We start from the raw sequence: 6,000 nt of genomic DNA on the forward strand, positions 1-6,000 counted from the left end.
GAGCAGCAACAGGAGGGTGAGGGGGTGGGCCCTGAGACAGAGCATGGACCGCATTGGTAACTGGAATCTAGAGCTGGGTGTAGTGCATCATCAATGCCACCCAGAAGTGTAAATTTTTTAGTGAATGGAACACTGACAGGCGGCAGCAACGGCAGCAAGAGGAGGCAGTGGGCCCTGAGAAGGAGCGTGGACCGCAATGGTAACTAGCATCTAGAGCTGGGTGTAGTACATTGTTAATGACAACCTGAAGTGTGTAATACCATTTTTGTGGATGGAGTACTGGGCAGGCGGCAGCGGCAACAGCAGGAGGAGGAGGCAGTGGGCCCTGAGACAGAGCGTGGAGTGCATTTGTAAATGAAATCTAGAGCTGGGTGTAGTCCATCGTCAATGACACCCTGAAGTGTGTAATACAATTATAGTGAATAGAGTACTGACAGGCGGCAGCAGCAACAGCATCAGGAGGAGGTGGTGAGCCCTGAGACAGAGCGTGGAGCGCATTGGTAACTGACATCTAGAGCTGGGTGTAGTCCATTGTCAATGAACCCAGAAGTGTGTAATACAACTTCTGTAAATGGAGTACTGGGCAGGTGTCAGCAGCAACAGAGGAGGAGACGGTGGGCCCTGAGATGGAGCGTGGACCGCATTGGTAACTGACATCTAGAGCTGGGTGTAGTCCATCGTCAATGCCACCCGGAAGTATGTAATGCAAATATATGAAATTTGTGATTAAACGTAGAAGGGCCAGACCAAGATGTTTTGTGCGCCAGCACCGTTGCTGTGGTCTGTGGTGCCGGAAGCGCAAGAAAGGTAGACGATATTGCTAGTTTGCATCATGAAGTGGATGACATGAATCCCAACTCTCAATCTTACAATACTTAGCTGAAAAATTAGGCAAAGGCAATGGTACCTATCAGTGTGGCAGTACTAGGGGTTTTCATTTGCAGTTTGTTGGCCTCCTGGAAGCAGCAGAAATGTAAAGTAAATTGCTAACTGGCACAATGGCAGGCATGACACTGGCGATGAATGCCACCCCTGGACATTGCGATAACTAGCGTAAAAAAAATCAACCTGAGGCAGGCTCAGCTGACAGGGTGTTTGGTGATAGGCAGCCACAGACTCAGCACAGGAGCAGTGTGGGTTCACAGAGGCATCTTGGTTGGCCAGTGAGTCATTGTGTCAGTCAATCTGTGACATATGCAATAGGGATATGATAGTTTTTAGTAACCCACCTTTCGTTCATTTTCAAAAAGGTGAGGCGATTGACATTTTCCAGTAGTCATGACATAGTCAGTTGTCCGTTACCACTCCGCCAGCGGCACTGAAGGTTCTTTCGGATAGAACACTGGATGCCAGGTACGAAAGAAGCTTGATGGCATACTGTGCTAACTGCGGGTAGATTTTAAGCCTGTTGACCTAAAAATTAATGGCATCACTACTGCCAGGACAGGCATCCTCCTCATAACTGCTGTGGTCAACACCACCACCACCAGCCAGAAAAGAGCCAACGTAATCGTGCACCATGCGCTTCATCTGTTCTCGATTGTTATGCCCCTGCACTTCACTTGTCACTGCTACAGGAGGATACGGTGGAGGAAGTGTCAGCCTTAGCTCCCTGTGTGTAATGTAGTGCACGGAACTCCATACACAGCTGGTCACATAGTATTCTGCTCAGGCCGGGTCACCTTTTCTTTCTCTTGCGCCGGGTTGAATGGAAATTGTGACATTTTGTCTTTGTAGCAGTGATCCAGAAGGGTGGCCAGCCGGTAATCATCCCGGTTTTTAAAGCTACAAATGCAGGGGTCCCTCTGTAGGCATCGCAACATGTAGACACACATATGAAAATGGGGTTCCCTGGGCTCATCCCCCTCCTGTCCCTTAGTAGGTGCCAAAACATCTTCCTCCTCATCACCCACCTCCTCCTCTTCAAGCTGCACCTGTTCCTGTTGTTCCATCGCCTGCACAATGTCTGGGGCCTGACAGCACAAATGCGGGTTGGACGGGTCTTGTCCAGCAGCCCCAACATAGCCTTCCCCTCTTCTCCCATTGCCACTTTCCATCAGGCCACACCGGCTATTATCAAGCAGAAAGATGATGGGTATGACATCGTTCCAGCCTAATTGCTTCCGATTTACAATGTTTGTGGCCTGCTCAAAGGGGGCTCACTGGTCACTGCTAAAATAGCTCAGTTGTGTGGCTATACCAAGGGCTACGCTGCCTCCATGAACCATGTTGACCAAGTAATGGCGGATGGCTAGCTTTTGCTCACACAGATGCTGGAGCATGTGCAGGGTGGAGTTCCATCTAGTTACAGTGTCACAAATGAGTCTATGCGGTGGCAGCCTCTGTTGGCACTGGATCTTGCTAAGCGCGTGGCGGCAGTAGGGGATTGGCAGACATGGCTGCAGATGGAGCGAGCCTGTCTCAGTAAGTCCTGCAGTCCTGTGTACGTGCGGAGGAACTTCTACACCACCAGGTTCACTACGTGCGCAAAGCAGGGTACATGTGTTATAAGGGCCCATGCACAGCACAGCCACAAGGTTGGCCACGTTGTCACACACAAGGTTGCCTGTTGTGACCTGGGAGGGCGTCAGCCAAGCCTCAACCTCTCTGTGCAAAGCGGACAAGAGTTCTCTGGCAGTGTGACTTTTCTCCCCCAGGGATACCAGTTTCATCTCTGCCTGGCAACGCGTGTGCTTGAGGGAGCCGTAGTAGCGTGCGCTTAACCACAGTGTTCTCCGCTGCTGGCCTTTCAGGAGGAGTGTCGAAAAGAGAGGATTTGCCGGTAGAAGGAATGAAGGAGAAATTCGCAATGACTGATCCTCAGACTGTTCGTCAAACAACAAGGGAGAGTCATCAGGAGGTACAGGCACATTAGCCATGCTAACTACTGTCTTTGCTCCTGTCACGGCTGTGCTGGTTGCTGCTGCTGTAGAAGAAGAGCCTGCTGCACTTGAGGCCCCTGAGACCCAGTCCACAATACTCTCCACATGACGTGGCTGTATGATTGTAGTCCGCCCTCCCAATAAATCTACCAGCGTACTGGTGCTCCGCACACATCTCAGACCTGTTTAAAAACTTGTGCTGCTGCCTCCAACAGTTTGCTGCTGCTGCTGCTGCTGCTGTCCTACAGTGGCAAACTCCTGGGGAGTATGCCCCCTGCCAGATACTGCAGGTCGCCAAACGCCACGTCATACCCTGACCTAATGCTCATCTTGTACTCATTCAGGCAAAAATGCACCTGTAACAAATGGTCTTCTTTAGTAAATAGCAAGAGGTATCAAACAATGAAATATCTGTATTTTTTGGAGAGAAATATTGAAATTTTTCTGGCTTTTTTGATAGATAGCAAGTGGTATCAGAATTAAATATCTGTATTTTTTGGAGAAATATAGAAATTTTTCTGGCTTTTATGATAACAAGTGGTATCTGTCACGGATAACAGGGAGGGGAGGGAAACAGAAAGGTTATACTCAGGACTTGGCCTCCAATGGCTAGGGAAAAGGGAATGGTCACCCCTTGCAGACACCCTAACCTAGCCCTCACTCCTAACAGTATGAATATCCCCTGATGGTGGGAATACTCATACACAGGAACCTAGGCCCTAGTAGCCCTGCATAACAAAACACCTAAAGTAATTCAAATTATCTTATAGCAGATATATAAGCAGGAACTCTGGATAGGACAACACACCAGCTCCTCACATCCCAGCAGTGAATATCAACAGCATAGCATGAAGTGTGAGGCCAGACTGAAGGAGCAGTAATGACCACCAGCTGCAGCTGATACAAGGGGTGTGGTCATTACAAACAACAACACAGAAACAAGTAAAAACAAAGAGATTGTCAGATAACCTCACATGCATGCGTGTCTCACAGATCCTCTAACTTCAGTCACGGAAGGGACCGTGACAGTATCAGAATGAAATATCTGTATTTTTTCAAGAGTAAAGTAGAAATTTTTCTGGCTTTTTTGATAGATAGCACGTGGTATCGGAATGAAAAATCTGTATTGTTTTGAGAGAAATGCAGAATTGTTTCTGGCTTTTTTGATAGCAAGTGGTATCGGAATGAACACAAGATGGAATCACTAACCCCCCCCCTCCCTCATTCCCTGTATATATGCCTGTGCTCAGATCTCTCCTGATTGGGCTGCTGGGCCTTGCTGTGCATCCTGGGAGCAAATGATTCGCTCTCAGCCACACCATGCCTGCCAAAAATAGTCACCATTCCTGCCCTCTGCATTTTCCCTCGTTTGTTCGGCGAGAACACGACCTCATGGCGAATTACAAGTCTATTCTTTCTTAAAAGTTTGGTAAGCAAAAACGGGCCGATATTTTTTTGAGAGTAATACAAATATATTTCTCACTTTTTTGATAGATAGCAAGTGGTATCAGAATGAAATATCTGTATTTTTTGAGAGTAATACAGAAATTTTTCTGGCTTTTATGATACATAGCAAGTGGTATCAGAATGAATTATCTGTATTTTTTTGAGAGTAATACAGAAATTTTTCTGGCTTTTTTGATAGATAGTAAGTGGTATCAGAATGAAATATCTGTGTATTTTTGAGAGAAATACAGAAAATTTTCTGCCTTTTTTGATATATAGCAAGTGATATCAGAATGAAAAATCTGTATTTTTTTTTTTAGAGAAATACAGAAATTTTTCTGGCTTTTTTGATAGATAGCAAGTGGTATCAGAATGAAATATCAATAATAGCGAGAGGTAGCATCTGCAAAATCTATATATTTCCAAACCTATCCCTGTCACAATGCACATCTGTCCCTGCTTCCTTCCATTACACAGAACACAAGATGGAGTGACTAACCCCTCCCTCATTCCCTGTATATATGCCTGTGCTCAGATCTCTCCTGATTGGGCTGCTGGGCCTTGCTATGCATCCAGCCACGCCATGCCTGCTAGAAATAGTAACCGTTCCTGCCACCTGCATTTTCCCACGTGAATTACAAGGCCGTTCTCTCTTAAAAGTTCGGTAAGCGAAAACGTCCCGATTTGCCCCGAGATCGAACTTACAAATCCTGCTCGCTCATTCCTAGCAACCAGTCATCGCAAACTTTTTTTCACAGTCAGGATAAAGACCTTATCCTGTCTACCTACAAACATCAAGGCTCCTTACAGGTACAAGGCTTTTGCATCCTGATCTTCCAAGGCTTCTCGCCATCTGTTGCCCAACAATGCAGATCCTTCCTGCCAGCCTGTAAGTTCCTCATCGATCATCAAATTGGTTTTGCAATGAGATATCTAGGGAAACTGAGAGTAATCATTAATGGTTCTCCAGTGGTCATGAAAGTCGCAAACACAGCCCTTGCTTGACTGCAAGAACTATTTTGATCCTTTTACAGAAGACTAATCACACAAGCTAACATAATTTTTTGATGGTATTTAGCTTTAGATTGTTTATTTTTCTCAAATAAAATTTGCCAAGAAAAAAATTCTTGGGGTTCCTTACTGTGTTATATAAGAATTATGCTGCTAGGGATAATGTGGAAAACAAATTTATCAATCCCTAACTAGTGGGGAATGTTAGTTAATTTATGTTCACTGTCAATTTTCATACTTTCCCTGATCCAGGGAAAGCATACATTTACATTTACATAATAATTAGGAAAATACAGTTAATTGTTGAATTAGTCCTTTGCACTATAATTACAGTACATAAGCTAGTACTCTGACAATTCTAGTTTACCTTTTTGAAGTGGTAGGTGAAGGGATGAAGAGTGGGATAGCCTGAAACAATCCCCGTAGCCATTTTCATGGTTACTCACTTACACTAGTACTATACTCCTTAGAGAAGCAGGATGACACCCCCCATGACCTTGACTGATGTAACTGCTTCCACTAAAGAGACGATAAAGTAGGGGTTAGGGTGGGCTCCATTGAGCACAAAGTGGCTGCATATGCGGACGACCTTCTCTTTTATATTACTGCTCCCCAGGTGACCCTTCCCAATTTGCTATTGGAATTGCGCCGATATGCTCAG

The sequence above is a fragment of the Pyxicephalus adspersus genome, chromosome 3 (assembly GCF_032062135.1).
Source record: "Pyxicephalus adspersus chromosome 3, UCB_Pads_2.0, whole genome shotgun sequence".
NCBI classification, from domain to species: Eukaryota; Metazoa; Chordata; class Amphibia; order Anura; family Pyxicephalidae; genus Pyxicephalus; species Pyxicephalus adspersus.